The sequence below is a fragment of the Miscanthus floridulus genome, chromosome 2 (assembly GCF_019320115.1).
Source record: "Miscanthus floridulus cultivar M001 chromosome 2, ASM1932011v1, whole genome shotgun sequence".
Taxonomy (NCBI): domain Eukaryota; kingdom Viridiplantae; phylum Streptophyta; class Magnoliopsida; order Poales; family Poaceae; genus Miscanthus; species Miscanthus floridulus.
The window spans coordinates 25855373-25877262 of record NC_089581.1 but is presented as its reverse complement, the minus strand read 5'-3'; positions in this window follow the sequence as shown (position 1 = coordinate 25877262).

The window sequence follows — 21890 nt, the reverse complement described above, 5'->3', positions numbered from 1 at the left end:
CTAGGAGCAGCAGCATCTCTCTCTCTAGCCGTCGTCGAACGCCCTGTTCGACAGGACTTATCGCTGCTGCGGTTGATTTGTATGACTAATTTATTACGAGAGAAAAATATTGTTCTATAGCTGAAAAAGTAGAATCGATTCTGACCGATAAGCTCAAGCGAACAGGGCATAAGGCATAAGTCGTTAGACCTGGGCTTAATAAATTTGTGCTATAGCAGTAGCTGCACATTCGGACCTGCCAATGCAAAGTGGTGCCCGGAAGACAGTAATGGCCTGACATCCCTGCCCGAGGCTGGCCTCCCAGTTTATATCGCCAGCTCCGGCCCGGTGATAAATACTCCTACTCCATGAGCGAGCGAGCGAGCCAGCAAGCGATGAGAACAAGGAGAGAGGAATCCGATCCGTGCGTTCATATATGCATGGTCCTGAATGAAGGCTCCTTTCCTGTCTTTGGCAGTTGGATTCTTCCATTCCTGGTCCTGCTGGGATCTTCATCGTCATCCAGCATATGCGCATCGCCGGAGACTGATGATCGACAGGGCCGCCCGCCAGGCCGCCATTAACTTCGTCGACCGTTGATGCGCTCTGATCTGCTGCATGCGTGCAGGATCTGCATCCACACCAGAACCTCAGGGTTAAGAGCGAGCTAGGAAAAAAGGTTGAAGGCAGTAAAATCAGCGAGGTTATTTCGCTTCTGCCCAATATGGGAAAGGATGGCGTGGAGCTTACACAGAGATTTGGTCCAAGTAGAATCCTATAACCACGACAGTCTGACCGTCCTACCCAATATGGAAAAGGATGGCGTACGTGGAGCTTACAAAGTGATTTGGTCCAAGTAGAATCCTATAAACCATGACGATCTGACCGAAAATGACAGTCATCATAAGCAAAGCATTTAACGCAGTCGTCGAGGATTGACATGGCTATAAATGCACCATTGCTAAAAGATCCTTAATAACTTGACCAGTGTATATATATATGGTGTTGACAAAAGTGTATCAAGGTTTTGCTAGAACAGAAAAGCATGCAGTGAGCATACTGAAGTCAGGTGAACATGGGGTTAAAAAAATTTGACAGCGGTAGAAGTTGCAAACCTGATATATATTGGGACGTCTGAGCATATCATACTTCGTAGACCGTCTCCAACAAGAAATTCATATGGGCATCCAAATTTAAAATGGGTAACAAGAGACCTAAAATCAATCTCCAAAAGAGTATCTATACGGAAGACCTATTTGGGGTTGCCTGAAAGGCACAACCCAAATATAGATATCAAAGGATTCTTTTTTGGGTCTTGTTATTAGAGAAGATGCTGAATATGTATTGAACCTTTTACCTGTAGCGCTACTCAAAGAACGAATAAGTCTTGTATTTTAGACGTTGTCGTTGGAGATAGCCTTAAGCAAAGAGACTGAATGAGGTTTGGGGATTTTCTGGCGCGTTCTGATGTTTTTCTGGAATGCGCTGCTGGGCTCTGGATCGTTGGTGGATAGTCATCTGTCATGAGTGGCTAGCCTAGGCAGGAGTATGGCGTGGGCCGGCGTGATGTGTGTGTGGGCCTCTAACCAGCTGGGCTTGAAAGTATGAAGCGGTGTGGTAGTGTGTGTGATATAAGTTATAACCCAGCGGTGTAATAGCGGTTGGAGGACTAGCGGTGTAATAGCGGTTGGAGGACTATGAAGTGAATGAATGAATCATCCCCCAATTCTATCGTCTTCTTCCTGTTCTTCCTCTCGGACACTGCTCTTCTTCTCCCAAATTTCCCTGCACACCCCATCTGATAGCGTCTCGCTTGCCAAGAGCGTGACAGTTGGAGAACATAGCCATGAGTTAAATCATTGATGTAGTAAATACAGAGCAATCGGAAGCATGGACTATATAATTAACAATTGTTCAAGATCACTATTTCTCAGGTTCAAGATTGATCATCTGGACGCGAGTATATAGCAACATCATTTTAAGATTTCTGCTACGTGGTTCTTGCTGCATGATTGCAGTGGCACTGGCAATACTAAATCAGTTTACATTATAAGAACATTGAGACCAAGCATCATATTAATAGGGGCAGCATATGGATTTGAACACCATACTGTAAGCGACGAACACTTCTATCAGACATAACCAGTGCAGCAGGGTGATTACATCCTCTCACCAAATTTCATAGCCTATTTGATATTTTGATTCAGAGGTATAGTCTACACACACAAAAAAAATACCACTTCTTTCCCACTTACCTACACAAAAGTCAGTAGCAATATTGCCAGTTTTATTGTTCCATCCATCATATCCAGCCCACTCTCTATTGCTGATATGACAAGATACAGGCCTTCAGACTTTCAGATTTACTGAACATCGATAATGCAATAAAGATATGGCATATTTAAATGCATATGAGGCCCCAACAGGGAAAACAAGAAAATCTACGTGGTATCTTACTTGCTTTGAAATATTTGGCGCAAACACACCATGATGTCCAAAGTTACAACCGTCAGAACCATATTTCTCCAAGATAATGTTGCAATTGAGCAAAGCTTTCTGTACAGTCTGAAAATAGAAATTGTAAGATTTCAGTACGTCTCAAGGGCAATCAACCAAATGAATTGGTAATGTCTAAATTTGGCATGGAAAAAGTAAAGGAGAAGGCTTCATAAAGAAAGCCTGCAATATTTTTATTGAACACAACCCTATTATGCTGTTTGATGAACATCTTGACCCAGGTATTAGTGGAGTGAAGGCATACCTCGAGATGATGAATTGATGATAGGCCTCTGAACCCATCTACATCTGGATCGACAATGGGAGCAGAGAGGTGTAGAGATTAACATTTAATATTTTTGTTCTGCGGCGATTTGATACATACCGTGAAGTGAACTCGAGCATAAGCTCAACAGGGAAGCTTAAAGGCAACGGAGCAGCATATATACGCTCTTGAACCATTTGTTACACGATGAACAATGGCCATTGACGCAGGGCCAGGCCAGGCGGCGTTTATTCATTCAAAACAATGACACAAAGTAGCAACAGCAGAAACACGTATGCTTGACAATGGCCACCGCTTGCTATCAAGATGAGAACGGCGCCTCCGGGACAGCAGACGCTGCACCTCCTGGACCCTGTTCCAGGAATCGCGGTGGGCGATGGCGTCCCACCACTTTAATTTGGCACTTCCTGATGTTCCTGCACGACTCGATAAGGCGCGCCGATCTCGCGGGTCCGCAAGTGCGACAGGGTCAGCCAGTGTGAACTTGCTGCCGAGCAGGAAGTCCTCGTCCACAGAGGCGGATCTAGCGGTGGGGAAGGAGAGCCCCCTCGCTAGCTCTGCAGTTGCAGGCACACTGGGACGACGCCACGCGTTCAACGTGGAACCGACACTGAGCCGATCGAAGAGCTAGCTCTGGATGGGAGCGGACGCCATGCTCGATTAGGCTACCTAGGTTCTGTCATCACATCATCCTTCCTTATATAGAACATTGTAATTTATGATCGAAACTACACTCTCTGAGCATCCTAGTACATCTAAGCGAGCACTAGTACTACTGCGCTGTAGGATATGTGGCGGCTCAAGATCGGCGAGAGGCCAAGCAACCCGCTGCTCCGCTCGCCGAATGGCTTCCTTGGGCGGGAGGGGTGGGAGTTCGACCCCGCCGCGGGCACGCCGGAGGAGCGCGCCGTGGTGGAGAGGCTGCGCCAGGAGTACGCCCGCAACCGCTTCACGCAACGGGAATGCGGTGACCTCCTCAGGAGGATGCAGGAAAGTAGTACATTTCATTTGCTCTTGTTCTTGATTGTCTTTTTGCTGCATGCCCTTTTTGTTATTGCCTTCACTCGCATCATCAGTTTCATCAGCCGTGTTTTACTTAATATACCCCGTAGCAACTTTCATTCTAGACCTTCCAGTTACCGCTTCTCTGGAATGAGGTCTGAGTTTAGAAAAGCAACTTTCATTTTATAGCTTCCAAAATTTTTACTCCCCCGGTCCTCAAAGTTAGTGCATTTTGGTCATTTTCGGACAAAATAAGAGAGAGAGTGCAATAGACGCATATACCCTTCACTTACCTTCCTAATGCATTAAAATCTGATTTTTTTTTTGCATGATTAAAGGGTGAACTTTTAGTCTCTTTATGCGTCTATGGCAAGTACATGAATTACTTTCCTTATCTCCTATACAACTAAAAAGAACAAAGCGTGGACATTTTTTTGCTGCGACATTTGTTTTGGTTCGTCCGTCTGTCCACGCCTGCGGTCCCACGACATCTCCCACATGCTGTGTCTTCTTGATTGAATATTGCCTGCCATGTGATAGAGGAATCACGACAAAATAAGAAGTAGAAAATTATTGTGCTATCCATATACACATTAGATGTTTGCATGCATCAGCATACATGGCAATGAGCAAAAGGAAAGAGAATTAACACAGAAGGAAAGAGAATTAAGACAAAAAGAATCTCTTTGCATTTCTGAGAACCTTGCCAAATCTGTCTACATTTAATTACTTCCCCTCTTTGCATTTGCAAAATAGACAGTTTTTTCTCCTTTCATTTGGCTTCACGCTCACGTATTCCATCACCCTCGCTTGTTGTTTCTTGCTGAAATTGCCCTTGGGTCTGTTCATTTTGAATCATTTCTCCATATCCCTGTTCCTCAATCCATGGTCTATCACGACAGTAGACACCAAACACCATTTCCTGCGTGAACCATAGTTGATGTCATCTATCTTCCATGGCTCAGCCTTCCAATCCCAAGAGAATGTCCCTATCTCTCCCTAACTAGAGATCCAGCCTGCCAGAGGATCTCCTCGAGTCTATCGGACAGCGTCTCGCGTCAGGCCACGACGTGACGTCCTTCCGATCCGCTTGCTCCTCATGGCGCGCCGCCGTCCCGTTCGCGACCTTCGGGCCATTCCTGCTGCTCCCATTCGACCCTGACTCGGACCACGTCGGCTTCTCCTGCGTCCCGGAAAAGAAGGCCTTCTCCAAGACGCTACCCGACGTGCACGGCAAGGTGCCGTGCGGCTCCTCATGTGGGTGGCTGACGCTCATGGACGAGGCGGCGTCCATGACGCTGTTGAATCCATTCACCGGTGCCCGTGCCCCCTGCGTTGAGCTCTCGCCAGCAGGCGAACACGTCGCGGCGGCGTCCTCATCGGAACGCGTGTCTAGGGTCCATGGCCGGTGGGTCCTCCATCCCACCAACGGCTACGACGTGTCTAGACAGAGCCATCAAGCTAGAAGACATGAGGGACGTATTCTTCCGTGAGATCGTGCTCTCGACGCCGTCTGACGCCGCCGGCCGTGAGTGCGTGGCCATGGCCATGCTTGGGTGCTCCACAGAGGTCGCGTTCTGCCGGGTTAGAGTCGACAATGCATGGACGCTGCTTGACATCAAACTGGAGTTCTCCGTGGGGTCCATCGTCCACTGCCAAGACAAGTTCTTGGCGATCGACTGCACTGGAGAAATCTCCGTCTGCAGCAGCAACGCCGCCGGCGCTACTCCAACCGCGACGTTGTTGCCATCGCTGTCGCCATCTGCGGGGCTCTGCCACCGCAGCTACCTGGAATCAAACGGTGAGCTGCACATTGTGGGTGCCATGGTGAGCATGTTCCACGAGACACAGAGCTTCACCTACAGCAACGCGATCTATAAGTGCAACCTCCACGACCGTACGCCGGAGTGGTCCAGGGTGAGGGACATCGGTGATCAGACACTATTCGTGTCTAAACATGTCAATGAAAGCTTCAGTGGAACAAGTGTATCTAAGTACAAAGAGAACAAAATCTACATGTCTGAGCCATTGTATGGGGATCCATACGACTTGGTCCATCGATTGGAGATCGTTGATATTGCTACCGGCGTATCCGAAGTGAAGCCCGTCCAGGAAAAGATGCAGGGTACTGAGGCTCTAGGTTCGATTCGACCCAATCTCTGGAAAGATCATTACAAGACATCAATCATTTCATAGCTTCGGACAATATCGCAAAGCTACTAAAAACTGTAATCGTACCATCACCTCAAACATTGTCCAGATAAATAAATTACAATGAAAGAAATGGATATCGGAGATTTATTCCTACCAATATAAAACATTATCTTAGCCGCATCACTGAAAGGTCTATAAAGTAGAGTTTGTGAGCCTGCGACGCCGCGCACTTCGTGACTGTGTTAAATTCATAAACTTTGCTTTTTGGATTAAATATCACTTTAACGTTGGTATTTAATTTTTACAGTATTGTTATCTTATCGTGCGATCCGTGTGTTTTTAGTATAAATTGTTAGTTATCCCGTAGCAACGCACGGACACGCTACCTAGTACAAAATAATCTCATATTTTATTTAAGTAAACATTATCTTCTTGCTCTCCAAATGCACTATATTTGAGGACAAATTTCAAATATTAGAATGTACTATATTTAAGGACGGAGGGTTTAGTGAACTTTATATCTACCTCGCAGGTTACTCTAAAGATGGAGCCAAAGGCCCAAATGGTAGGAAAGTCCCTAAGCTCTGACCCAAATGGTAGGAAAGTGCCTAAGCTCTTTGGATAGTCCCCGAAATTGTATCAAGCTTATGGTATTTTTTTTTATATAAAAGCCAGGAGCTCTGTTGCTCAATTAAGTAATGGTAAAAAGTCCCTAGAATTATCTATGGGGTCTGTTTGGTAGGGATCCAGATTTTCTGTGAAATGTTTCAATTCTAAACGTTTCAAGAGATGAATCGAAATCACTTTATGAAACCGTTTGACAAGTATGGTACATTCTGATTCTAAATGAAGATGTTTTCTATAAAAAAATTATATAAATTAAAACATGCTTAAAAAATATAACTTTTTTATGGACAAAGAATAACTTGAATACAACCCATTTCAATTTGTTGCAATAAAAAAGGATAGCAAGAATAAATACGGTCACAAATGAATGGAAGAGGCTAGAAACGAAATATGGCGAAACTAGTCCGGAGGCGTCTCACTCATTCAGGCAAAAAAAAAAGCCGGAATCAGCGTTTCAGGGCAGAAACATTTTGTGGGCGTTTGGTGCAGTGTCTACGGATTCGGCTGAGAATCGAAACCGATCCTGGCATGCAAACGGTGCCATAACCTACACTTCTTTCTTTTCTGTAGTTTTCATTTTTGCTTTAGCATATTTTGCCTCAACGGTCCCTGGCCATAATACAATCCTCTGTAGTTCAACTTTTGATAGAAAAGTCGTGGCAGAAGAATTATTACCGAGATCCTTAATTACCCACTTCGAACCAACTGTGACTTACACGACATTTAAAGAACCTGATATCACCTTAACCACAACATCACTTGATTCAATTTTTCCTTCTGCTTCCCCGTGAATGGTATATAGTAATAAAACCTCAGGCCATCGCCAGCATAACCACATAGTATTGCTATAAGTTTGGCTCCCTTAGTTGAGGGACAAGCTTTAGTGACATGCAGCCTGTTCGCTCGGTCATATTTGACTTATAAGCCATGGCTTATCAACCAACGAACAGTATTTTTCTCTCACACCAAACCAGCCAACAGTACTTTCAGCCATGGCTTATAAGTCAAATAAGCCCAAACGAACAGGGCGATACTGTCCTATCGCACACATCACAACAAATCGTAGCAGAGCAATCAGTCATAATATGGCCTTTGGTAAAGGTAAAAAGTTAAGCAATAAGTCAATACGGCCTTGCTAAAGGTAAAAAATTTAGAAAATACGTGTTTCTCAGGATTTGAACTCTAGACCGGGGAGATATTAGCATTCGGATGGACGCCCGCGCCTGCACGACTGCTGGCTGTAATACCCAAAAATTTACATTATTTTAAAATAGTTAAATTTGATTTATTTATGCAATTATATGTGCATTTTAAATTTAGGAAATAATATTTTTATGAAATTAAAAGTAAATATAAGGATAGAAACATGTTGATGCATTCATGCTGTTGCATATTTATTTCTGTGATGGGTGGTTTTGTTTCAAATGCTAAAAGGTTTTAAAAACCTTTTGAAAATGAGTTTGGAAAATTTATTTGGAAAAAGAAAAGGAATTTCTTTCTTTTCTCTCTCCCTTCCTCACTTTCGGCCCGATTGGCCTTTTTTCCTTCCCCACGGCCGCTCGCCCTCCCCTCTTCCCTTCCTGGGCCGGCCCAGCTCGGCCAGGCGGCCGTTGCCGCGCCCCTTCCCTCTCCCTGCCGCTGACAGCCTGGGCCCAGCCGTCAGCGCTGCCTCTCACCTCCAGCCGTTCCGCGTCGCGCGCCGTCAGGGTGGAACCGTCGCTCCACTTCGCGTTGTGGGCGCCTCGTCCGCGTCCTCGGCCTCTACAAAAGAGGGCCAGACCCCATCATGCCCCCGCTGCAGTTTTCTTCTTCTTTGGAGACCGTAGCACCAAACCACAACAGCAGGGAAGACCGCGAGCTCGCGAGCCGCCATTGTTCGTCATTCATCATTTCCGGTTCATCCCCTCTCCGATTGAAGTCGTGGTGAGCTTCGCCTTCTTCCCCTCTCTCTCGGTGCCTTCAATTTGTCGAACCGTGGCCACTAGGGCCTTAGACAAGTGCACCCGCGAGCTCCTCCTCGCTGCCGGTCATGGCGAGCGCCGCGCGAGCCATCTCCCAGCCGTGTTTTGTCCCGGGGTGAACTCGCCATCTTCCCCGCTTCTCCCCCGTGGTCTCGGATTGGAGAACCATGGCCCGTAGGGCCTGATGCATTCACGCCGGCGAGCTCCTCGCCACCAACCATGGCAGCGCCGCCACGTCAGCTTCGTCTTCGGCGAGTCGCCTCCCCTCTCCCCTCCCTGATTTAATCCTAGCCGTCCATCACGTGATCAAAGGCCCAGGATGGCCAATACCCCTTCGCGGGTCGTTTTGCTAAAGAGACCCTCACCTCTCAGAAAATTGCGGCCGCCATCCTCCATCAGATTCAAATCGAAATTTCTTTTTAAATTTATTTAAATCGAAAAAGAGTTCTAAGTATTTATAGAATTGCCACTGCACTGTTTTGCTTATAAAATCATCGTTTTAGCTCTGATTTGATCCGATCAACTTGCGTTAGGTTCGTAATTTCATAATCTACGCATTAATGCTACTGTTAGACATGTTAGAAACTTTTAAATTTCATGATTAGGTTTAGTTAATTAACTTGCTATAGGAATCCTGTTTAATTCGTAACTTTCGCGTTATAGCTCCGATTTTCGTGAACTTCACATCTATGTGATCATAGCGAGACGTAGATGATTTTCATAAACCTTTATCTTGATTTATTTACTGATGGTGTACTGTTCTAACCATAGGATTATTTGCTTGCATGATTGTCTTCGGTATGCATGTTGTTGGTCCATGTTGATCGAGTTCAGACGGTGAGGAGTACTTCGGGAACCTAGACCTCTTCGAAGAACAGCAGGACCAGCAGAACTTTGTGAACCAAGGCAAGTATAGCATGGGCCTACCTTGATGTCCTATTCACTTTAATCATTCACTCATGTGCATGTGTCTAACTTTGATAACCACAAGGACATCCTAGTTATTTGATGACATGTTTCCTTGACTCCTATGGGTTAATTGCATATGGGTAGATTGCTAGCGCTCTAACTGAACATGATCTATACAATGGTTAATGGCTCTATGGAACTAAAGGTAAAACATGCTTTATAACAACTGATCCATAGGGCGAAGGTGCAAATGACTTTGATCATGATGCCCTAAGCTCTCCGTAAGGACTTATCTGTCGACAAAAGCTGGGATTGACAGTGCAACCATAAGAGTCACATGGCTCTGGCTTTAGCTCAGTATTAGGATCTTTTCTAGCTTGTTAGAGGTTACCTTTATGGCACAAGGGGGGCTTGCCACTTTGGATATAGGACTACCCCTGTTCTTATGTGTATAGCCGTGAAGGAATTGTGTCATAGAAAGGGAGGTTCCTACATCTGCCTGCTGAGGAAACCTCGTGGCCCTAACATGTTAGAGAGACCTATGGAAGGCTTCATAGTGTACCCTGCCTGGTCACCTTGGGAGTGTTAGGGGGTCGACGGGCCCCGGGTATTTGGGCAACACGACTCACGGTGAAAGTGCACAACCTCTGCAGAATGAAAACTGTTATAACAGCCGTGCTTACGGTCATGAGCGGCCCGAAAAACTCACAGAATAAATGGCTACTTATAATGTTGTTTATACATGATGACTATGATGATATTATGATGATGTTTCATGACTCAATTGGTTCTGATATATGATCATGTGGGTTAACTGGGGCTTAAGCATAAATTTGATACTACCTATTGCTAAAATCTTGACTTACTAAAAATGCTAAACGTGGTAAACCGTGTCTACCTTTTTGAGCCTCATGAACCCTATGTTATGCTTGTTGAGTACAGGATGTACTCATGTTTGCTTTACTTTTCAATACTTTGGAAAAATCCTGGATGGGTACCAGTTTGCTAGGGGTTGGAGGAGTTAGGCTTGTGATCAACCAGTCAGTTGTCCCTGTAGAGTAGAGTCTTTACCCGAAGATCGGAGTTGTCTATCCGCTGTTTGTGCCTAAGGTCATCTCTTCTTTATACTAAGTACTTTATATATTAAGCATTGTCATTTGATATTACCCTTAATTGTAGCTATATATGAGATTTGACTTCCTAGGCTCACATACGGTGTGTATCTAGTTTTGTTCTTGAAACCGGGTGGTACAAAGTGGTATCAAAGCAATGTTGGCTGTAAGACGCAAGCCTAGTTAGAAACTGACTGTTCTAAGGTTTAGAAATTGTTGTAAAAATCCTTGTTCTATAAATCTTGATATTTTCCCTATACTATATCTTATCCTTGCTATTGATCTCCACCTTGTTGCTTGTTGTAAAGTCTTTTTCCCACCTTTACTTCTTGCTTTGTTATGCTTTTGGAATCTTCTCTTACCACCTCTTGCGTAATCTAAAGTTAAACTCTTGGATCTTTACCCATGAATTATGAAGACGATAGTATCGTAAGTTGAGTTAATGCTTGCTTTGTGCAGCTTTAATGCCTTGTTGAATTGTCACTATGATTTTGCTTGTTTTGGATCTCTGTAATGTTTGTAATGATATTGTGGGTTTTGTCCATGATTTCATTTAGTTTGTAGTCATAAGTCATAAGGAGTAATGAATAGATAGTCGGGTTGGTTTTACTCGTTTCTATCTTATCCTGTCTTTTCGGAGCAGTCTGTCTTCTTCGGCTTGTACCTCTGTCCTTGGATGAGCAAAAAAAATCATAGGAAAATTCTAGACAATAGTAGACTTTAATATCTTTCTGTGACTGTAAGAATCACCCTGATATTTTTTATGGTCTAGGAGTAATGAAAATCACAAGATGATGCAGCTGTGCTGTCTAAGATCTAGGACAGTTTCTGTTGTGCATTGTTTTCAACCAAGTTAACTGCAGAATCTGGACAAGTGTTCCATAAGAAAGTTGTAGTGCTCTGGGGTACCCGAAGAACATGATGATAGTTACCTCACTCAGAAGAAGATGCATGTTACCCTATGGTTTTCCCTAGTTGATCTTTCTTAAGGGGGGTAGCCAAATTGAAGAAGTTGCAAGATAAAGATCTGATACATTCTAGCACTTCACTTGGAAGACTCAGTTATCCTTATTGTTGAGAAGTCACTACCAAACGTGAGTATCCCTTGCCTAGGATTGGTGACTTGGTGGATGATCTACAACAAGCTCAGGTAATCATCAAGATTGATCTTCATTTTGAGCTATCATCAATTGGGAGTTCAATCTTCAACATACCAAAGATAAGTTGGTGTTGATGACATAGGAAGGAGGTGCTAAACATCTCTACAATTGGTTCTATGATAACTCAAGAGGCCTCAATGTTATACCAAGCATGGCAGATAAGTTTTGATTGAAGGATGAGGCTACTTGGGAAACAAAAGAGGATCTGAGAAAATCTTATCCACAGCTGTTCGAGTAAGCGATCAACTAATCTCGAGGATGAGATTCTTCTTAAGGGGGGTAGAATTGTAATACCATAAAATTTGCATTATTTTAAAATAGTTAAATTTGATTTATTTATGCAATTATATGTGCATTTCAAATTTAGGAAATAGTATTTTTTATGAAATTAAAAGTAAATATAAGGATAGAAACATGTTGATGCATTCATACTGTTGCATATTTATTTCTGTGATAGGTGGTTTTGTTTCAAATGCTAAAAGGTTTTAAAAACCTTTTGAAAATGAGTTTGGAAAATTTATTTGGAAAAAGAAAAGGAATTTCTTTCTTTTCTCTCCCCCTTCCTCACTTTCGGCCCGATTGGCCTTTTTCCTTCCCCGCGGCTGCTCGCTGAAAGCTCTAGTTTGGTTTTGATGAATTGATGAAACCCTAAGTGCTAACCTAGTTTATCAAGTGATCATGAGATAGGTAGCACACTCCAAGTGATGAAGCAAATGAAGATCATAGCATGATGATGATGATGCCATGATGATGATCAAGTGCTTGGACTTGGAAAGAAGAAAGAGAAAAACAAAAAGCTTAAGGCAAAGGTATAAACCATAGGAGCTATTTTGTTTTAATGATCAAGACACTTAGAGAGTGTGATCACATTTAGGATTGATAGCCATACTATTAAGAGGGGTGAAACTTGTATCAGAATGTGGTTATCAAAGTGCCACTAGATGCTCTAACTCATTGCATATGCATTTAGGATCTAGTGGAGTGCTAACACCCTTGAAAATGTTTGTGAAAATACGCTAACACATGTGCACAAGGTGATACACTTGGTGGTTGGCACATTTGATCAAGGGTGGTGAAGTTTGGGTGCAAGGGTAAGAAACTCCACCGGCGGAGTGTCCGCCCGTAGAGTGCGGACAGTCCGACGGTGCCACCGGTGCCCTAGACAGAAAAGACGGAGGTCACTGTGAGTGACCAGACGCTGGACTCAGTTGGACCGGAGCGTCCGGTCAGTGGCAGCAGAGGACGTGTGTTTTGGTCTCATGACCGGACGCTGGGTCGCTCAGCGACCGGACGCTGGTAGGGTGCGTCCAGTCAATGCTGACATAGGGCATATAGAGGAGACGTTGTGTGACCAGACACTGGTTGTGTCCGATCAAGCATGATCGGACGCGTTCGGTTGGGAAAATCGCGTTTGGAACCTTACTGGAAACGACCGGACGCTAAGGTCCAGCGTCTGACCACTTTCTAACTGACGTGTTCGATCAACATACGATCGTTGAAATCTGATGAATAGCGTTTGAAGGAGGGGACATGTGGCGAGTATCACGTGACCGGACGCTGAGGTCCAGCGTCCGGTCGATCGGACCAGAGCGTTCGGTCGTCCTGAGTTTTGCCCAGTGAAGGGGTACAATGGCTCTATTTCATGGGGGCTTCTATTTAAGCCCCATGGCTGGCTCAAGCTCACTCTCTTGGCTATTTTGCATTGACATAGCAACCTTGTGAGCTTAGCCAAAGCCCTCCCACTCATCTCCATCATTGATTCATTATCATAGTGAGATTGGGAGTGATCCAGGTGCATTGCTTGAGTGATTGCATATAGAGGCACTTAGTGTTCGTGTTTTGCTGCGGATTTTGCTTGTTACTCTTGGTGGTTGCCGCCACCTAGACGGCTTGGAGCAGCGAGGATCGTCGAGCAGAGGTGGTGATTGTCTTTGGCTCCGATCGTAGTGATTGTGAGGGGTTCTTGACTTTTCCCCGGTGGAGCGCCAAAAGGTACTCTAGTGGATTGCTCGTGGCTTATGTGATCCTCATCTTATGTTGGTTGTGCGGCACCCTATTGAGGGTTTGGCGTGTGATGCCAATTAGCTTGTGAACCTCCAAGTGAGTGTATCGCCACAACGAGGACTAGCTTGTCGGCAAGCAAGTGAACCTTGGCAAAAAAAACATTGTGTTCATCATTGATTCCGAGTGATTGGTCTTCATTGCTATTCATCCTTATGGTTGATTTGTTCCTTCATCTACATGGCGGTATAACTTTCTTAATCACTCTCTCTTTATATTATCGCAAACTAGTTGTCAAGCTCTTTAGTGTAGCTAGTTGTGAGAGCTTGTTTGCTTGGTTGGTGTAGCTCTTTAGTTTGTCTTTGAGAGCACACTAACATAGGGTAGTGTCTTTGCTATTGTGTGAATAGACACTATCTAAACTAGAATTGTGGTAGGTGGCTTGCATTTTGAGTAGGCTAGCACAACACTCGCTTCGCCTCATAATTGTCTAACCGTTTTGTTAAGTGTTGTTGTAGAAATTTTATTAGGCTATTCACCCCCCCCTCTAGCCATTAGGACCTTTCAAGTGGTATCGGAGCCGAGGTCACCGTTATTTGAGGCTTAACAACATTCGGTGTTAAAATGGCTCAAATCAACAACATCAAGAAGCCACCCCAATTTGATGGCTCAAATTATTCTTATTGGAAGTCAAAGATGACCACACATATCAAGTCAATCAATAGAAAGGTGTGGAAGGTGGTAGAAACCAAAATTGAGATTGAGGATCCAGAAAATCCCACCGCGGCCGAAGAAGTGCTTCTCCAAAACAACGACATTGCTCTAAGTGCCATTCATGATGCAATTGATGTGAGAACATTTGAGCAAATCAAGAATATTGAGATGGCTCATGAAGCTTGGAAGAAATTGGAAGAATCATTTGAGGGTACTCAAGCCGTGAAGGGTGCAAAGGCATATATTCTCAAAGAGAAGTTTGCAAGCTTCAAGATGAAGGAAGATGAGAGTGTGCCAGACATGTTCCATCGGATAGAAGTGATTGTCAATGATCTCAAAGCATTTGGTGAGAAGATAGAGGACAAGGACTTCTCCAATAAGTTCTTGATATGTTTGCCCGCAAGATTTGGCATGTTGGTCACCTTGCTAGTGAGGACCGGTTTGAACATAATGACACCAAACCAAATCTTGGGAGACATCATGACCGATGATGCTTATAGAGATGATGATGAGAAGGAAGAAAAGAGGGAGAAGAAAGATGAGAAGAAGGATGACAAAAAGAAGAGCGTGGCATTCAAGGCCACATCATCCAAGGGCAAAGCCAAGCAAGAAACATCAAGTGAAGAAGATGATTCATGGGATGATGATGATGATGAGAAGATGGCTCTCTTTGTCAAAAGATTTGGTAAGTTCATGGTGAAGAAGGGCTACTGTGCAAGTAGAAAGAAATCTTCATCCAAGAACAAAGAAGAGTCAAGAAGGTGCTTCAAGTGTGGAAGCAAAGATTATCTTGTTGCCCAATGTCCATACAATAGCGACAATGATGATGACAAGAAGAAGAATAAGAAGAAGAAGGACAAGATGGCCTTCAAAAAGAAGAAGGGTGGTTCATATGTGGTCACTTAGGATAGTGATGCCTCCTCAAGTGATGATGATGATGATGATAATGATGATCACAAGACCACCAAGAAGAAGGTTCTTGCAAGCATTGCTATCAATGAGAAGACTTCTCTCTTTGAATCTTCATCATGCTTCATGGCTAAGGCCACTAAGGTACAATCTTGTGACGATGAAAGTGATGAAGAACATGATGATGATAATGAACATGAAAAAGAAAATGATAGTGATAGTGATGATGATGAACCTACTAAGGATGAACTATTTGACATGCTAGAAGATACTAAGGAACACTTTGACATTAAAAGAAAGGAATGCAAGAGCTTGAATAAGGAGGTAAAAGCCCTTAAGCAAGCCCTTGATGAGCTAAAGGAAACTCATGAGAGGCTAGGGGAGGCCCATGAGAAGCTTGGCAAGGCTCACAAGAAGCTTGAAAAAGCTCATTCCTCTTTGCTTGATGAGCAAAATAAAAAGAAGCATGTTGATACTTGTAATGTATGTTTAACTTGTGATTTAATTGATACATCACTATCTATACCTATCATTGTTGCTCCTACTAACCCTTCTTGTAGCACTTCCACTTCTACCTTATCTAGTAGTGATGGTCTCACTCATGATGCCTCACTAGTGGTTGAGAATGAGAACCTCAAGAAGGAGGTCACTAAGCTCACTCACACCTTAGCTAAGGCTTATAGTGGTGAGGACCGCTTGCTTATGTGATTGGGTAGCCAAAGAGCTTATCTCTATAAAGAGGGATTGGGCTATACCCCCAAGAAAGGCAAGGAGACATTTGCTCCTTATAAGACTAGTTTTGTGGAGAACAATGGTCGATTTTGCACTAGTTGCAAGCAAGTTGGTCATAAAGAGCAAGAATGCAACAATAAGAGCAAAAATGCTAATGTATCCTTCATAAAGCTTGATTCATGCTATATGCTTACTAAGGGTACAAATGGTGTGAAGGCTAAGTTCATTGGCAAACCATGGATGGGCTTAAAGAAGAAAGCCATTTGGGTGCCAAAGAGCTTGGTTACTAACCTTCAAGGACCTAAGCAAGTTTGGGTACCTAAAAAGAATTGATCTTCTTTTGTAGATAAATTACAAAGCTGAAGGAAGACATTGGGTTCTTGATAGTGGGTGCACTCAACACATGATCAGTGATGCAAGAATGTTCAACTCAATCAATATCAATGGCAATGATGGTTATGATAGTATCACATTTGGTGACAATGGCAAAGGCAAGATCAAAGGACTTGGTAAGATTGCAATATCCAATGACATTAGCATATCCAATGTGTTGCTAGTAGAGAGCTTGAACTTCAATTTGCTATCCGTGGCTCTATTGTGTGATCTTGGATTCAAATGCATATTTGGGGTAGATGATGTAGAGATCATAAGTGTAGATGGCTCTAACTTGATCTTCAAAGGCTTTAGATATGAGAATCTATACTTGGTTGATTTCAATGCTAGTGAAGCTAGATTATCTACATGCTTGTTCACTAAGTCTAGTATGGGTTGGTTATGGCATAGAAGACTTGGTCATGTTGGAATAAAACAATTGAATAGATTGGTTAAGCATGACTTGGTTAGAGGGTTGAAAGATGTCGTGTTTAAAAAGGATAAGCTTTGTAGCTCTTGTCAAGCCAGCAAACAAGTTGGAAACATTCATCCTAAGAAAAGCATGATGAGCACTAGTAAATCATTTGAGTTATTACACATAGATTTGTTTGGGCCAACACAATACACTAGTATCGGTGGAAACAAATATGGCTTTGTGATAGTGGATGACTACACTAGATACACATGGGTATTCTTTCTAGTGGACAAAAGTGATATATTTGCAACATTCAAATCATTTGTCAAGGGCATTCATAATGAATTTGAAACAACCATCAAGAGAGTTAGAAGTGACAATGGAAGCGAATTCAAGAACACTAGAATTAATGAGTTGTGTGATGAATTTAGAATTAGACATCAATTCTTGGCCAAATACACACCTCAATCAAATGGCCTTATTGAGAGAAAGAATAGAACACTCATTGATATGGCAAGGTCTATGCTTAGTGAGTACAATGTGAGTCAATCTTTTTGGGCTGAAGCTATCAACACGGCATGCTATTGTAGCAACCGCCTCTATTGTCACCCACTAAAAAAGAAGACACCATATGAGCTCTTAAATGGTAGAAAGCCCAACATTGCATATTTTTGAGTCTTTGGTTGCAAATGCTATATCTTGAAGAAAGGCACTAGATTGGGTAAGTTTGACAAGAAATGTGATGAAGGATTCCTACTTGGTTATTCCACTACAAGCAAAGCATATAGAGTTTGGAATTTGGATAATGGTACTCTTGAGGAAGTTCATGATGTTGAATTTGATGAAACTAAGGGTTCACAAGTAGAGAATAAGAACTTGGAAGATATTAGAGGCATTCAACTTTCAAATGCCATGAAGAACATGGATATTGGTGAACTAAGGCCTAGGCAAGTAAATGATGATGAAAATGATCAAGTGCAAGTACTCTCTAACTCAAATGAGCAAGATGATACAAATCAAGCTAGTATAAGTGGCTCTCATGATATTGATCAAGATCAAGTGGCTAGTACATCATCTCAACCCAATGATCAAGCAAGTGCAAGCAATCAAGTTCCATTGCTCCAACCAACAAGTATTGCAAGAGATCATCCTTTGGATACAATCATTGGTGATATTTTAAGAGGTGTGCAAACAAGATCAAGATTGGCATCATTTTGTGAATACTTCTCATTCGTGTCATCCATTGAACCAAAGAAGATAGATGAAGCCTTGAAGGATGTTGATTGGGTAAATGCTATGCATGAAGAATTGAATAACTTCACTAGAAATCAAGTATGGGAATTGGTAGAAAGACCAAAGAGACACAATGTGATTGGAACAAAATGGGTCTTTAGAAACAAGCAAGATCAAGATGGGATAGTTGTAAGGAACAAAGCAAGATTGGTAGCACAAGGCTATACACAAGTTGAAGGTCTTGACTTTGGAGAAACATATGCCCTAGTTGCTAGATTGGAAGCAATTAGAATCTTGCTAGCCTATGCTTGTGCTCACAACATCAAGCTCTATCAAATGGATGTTAAGAGTGCATTTCTAAATGGCTACATCAATGAAGAAGTATATGTAGAGCAACCTCCTAGTTTTAAAGATGATAAGAAGCCCAACCATGTATACAAGTTGAAGAAGGCATTGTATGGCTTGAAGCAAGCACCTAGAGCATGGTATGAGAGATTGATGGACTTCCTCCTCTCTAAAGGGTTCATAATGGGCAAGGTTGACACCACTCTTTTCATCAAGAAGATTGGAAAAGATCTATTTATATTACAAATCTATGTTGATGATATCATATTTGGATCAACCAATCAAGACTTTTGTGATGAATTTGGAATGATGATGGCTAATGAGTTTGAAATGTCCATGATCGGAGAGTTGAGTTACTTCCTTGGTCTTCAAATCAAGCAATTGAAGAATGGCACATTTGTAAGTCAAGGCAAGTATATCAAGGACATGATCAAGAAGTTTGGCATGATTGATAGCAAAGTCATTAGCACACCAATGGGAACAAATGGCAACTTGTATAGTGATGCAAGTGGAAACATGGTAGATCAAAAATTGTACCGGTCTATGATTAGAAGCCTACTCTATGTGACCGCATCAAGGCCGGATGTCATGTTTAGTGTATGCATGTGTGCAAGATTTCAAGCCTCACTAAGAGAAAGTCATTTAAAGGCTACAAAAAGGATATTAAGGTACTTGAAGCATACACTAAATGTTGGTTTGTGGTATCCCAAAGGAGCAAAGTTTGAGCTAGTTGGTTACTCCGACTCAGACTATGCGGGATGCAAGGTTGAAAGGAAGAGTACCTCGGGCACATGTCAATTGTTGGGAAGATCACTTGTTTTATGGTCATCAAAGAAGCAAAATAGTGTTGCATTATCAACCGCCGAAGCTGAATACATATCCGCAGGTAGTTGTTGTGCACAAATACTTTGGATGAAGGCCACTTTGAGTGACTTTGGAATTAAGTTCAAGAAAGTGCCATTGCTATATGACAATGAGAGTGCAATCAAGTTAACCAACAATCCTGTTCAATATGCAAGAACAAAGCACATTGATGTCCGCCACCATTTCATAAGAGATCACCAACAAAAAGGGGATATTTGCATTGAGAGTGTAGGCACCAAAGATCAACTTGCCGATATATTCACCAAGCCATTGGATGAGAAAAGGTTTTGTAAGCTAAGGAATGAGTTGAACATATTGGATTTCTCAAATATGTGTTGATGCACCCCCCCCACTAATATGACATGCCTCTCCTTCGAGCTATCTAAGGTAAAAGTTGATTGGCATAACATACATCTTTGCTATGGACATGATTAGTGCATCTAGTTACATTTTCAATTTTATTAGGACCTTTCTAGTGGTTCTATTTTATTAGGCTCATTCATAAAAATCAAATGTTTTGATGTCTATATGGTATCACTATTGCTTCTATGCTTGACTTGATCTAGTGGTAGCATATGACATGTTTATGGGCTTGTAAACCTAGTGTTTAATATAGAAAATGAGCTCTAAGTGTTTAACTCAACATGGTACAAGATAACCCTTTATTAGGAGGTGTGAAGAAGCTTGTCCTTGGATCAAACCGAGTTAAATATCTTTGGCAAATATTCTAGTTTGAACCAAATTTGGGAAAATGATCCTCACCCCATTGATTGACATTGATAATTCCTATCTATATTTTGAACCTTTGTAGTCATTGATGACAAAGGGGGAGAGAAACAAAGATATTAGTACATGGGGAGAAAAACAAAGATATTAGTGTACTAAGATAGTGAAAAGACAATAAAGGGGGAGAACTTGACATAGGGAGAGATATGACAAAGGAAAAGAATCAATTAAAATTTTGAGCACTACAAGTAGGGGGAGCAAGCTCATGAACTTGTATGGTGCATTTGAATGTGCATTTCATATGTTTGCTTGCATGGCATAAGTTCTAAATGTAAAATATCCATGCTTGTGTGATATATGCTAGTTGTTAGATTGAATGATGAAATGAAATCACTAGATAACTTTTATTTCCAAATATTTCCAAGTGGTATTGAGCTAACCATGGTGCTAAGGATGGCATATTGGTGCACTCCGATTGGTATCACACTTCAAAGGTCCATCTTTTATACCTTAGCATCATTTGATAGACATTGACTCCTATATTTCCTATCTAAGCATATGTGCAAGCTACAATCCAAACTCTTAGCACATATATAGGGGGAGCAATTGCTACCATTTGGAGTTCATGAAACTTGTCCATATCCTTTTACACATGGTAAATATGCTTAGGGCAAGCAATATAGATTCAATTGAATTTTATTTCATATCTTTGTATAAGGGTTGTCATCAATTACCAAAAAGGGGGAGATTGAAAGCTCTAGTTTAGTTTTGGTGAATTGATGAAACTCTATGTGCTAACCTAGTTTATCAAGTGATCATGAGATAGGTAGCACACTCCAAGTGATGAAGCAAATGAAGATCATAGCATGATGATGATGATGCCATGATGATGATTAAGTGCTTAGACTTGGAAAGAAGAAAGAGAAAAACAAAAAGCTTAAGGCAAAGGTATAAACTATAGGAGCTATTTTGTTTTGGTGATCAAGACACTTAGAGAGTGTGATCACATTTAGGATTGATAGTCGTACTATTAAGAGGGGTGAAACTCGTATCGGAATGTGGTTATCAAAGTGCCACTAGATGCTCTAACTCATTGTATATGCATTTAGGATCTAGTGGAGTGCTAACACCCTTGAAAATGTTTGTGAAAATACGCTAACACATGTGCACAAGGTGATACACTTGGTGGTTGGCACATTTGATCAAGGGTGGTGAAGTTTGGGTGCAAGGGTAAGAAACTCCACCGGTGGAGTGTCCGCCCGTAGAGTGCGGATAGTCCGACGGTGCCATCGGCGCCCTAGACAGAAAAGACGGAGGTCACTGTAAGTGACCGGACGCTGGACTCGGTTGGACCAGAGCATCCGGTCAGTGGCAGCAGAGGACGTGCCTTTCGGTCTCATGACCGAACGCTAGGGTCGCTCAATGACCAGACGCTAGCAGGGTGCGTCCGGTCAGTGCTGACGTAGGGCATACAGAGGAGACGTTGTGTGACCGGACACTGGCTATGTCCGGTCAAGCATGACCGGACGCTAAGGTCCAGCGTCCGGTCACTTTCTAACTGTCGCGTCCGGTCAACAGACGATCGTTGAAATCTGATGAACAGCGTTTGAAGGAGGGGACACGTGGTGAGTATCGCGTGACCGGACGCTGAGGTCCAGCGTCCGGTCGATCAGACCGGAGCATCTGGTCGTCCCAAGTTTTGCCCAGTGAAGGGGTACAACGGCTCTATTTCATGGGGGCTTCTATTTAAGCCCCATGGCCGGCTCAAGCTCACTCTCTTGGCCATTTTGCATTGACATAGCAACCTTGTGAGCTTAGCCAAAGCCCTCCCACTCATCTCCATCATTGATTCATCATCATAGTGAGATTGGGAGTGATTCAGATGCATTGCTT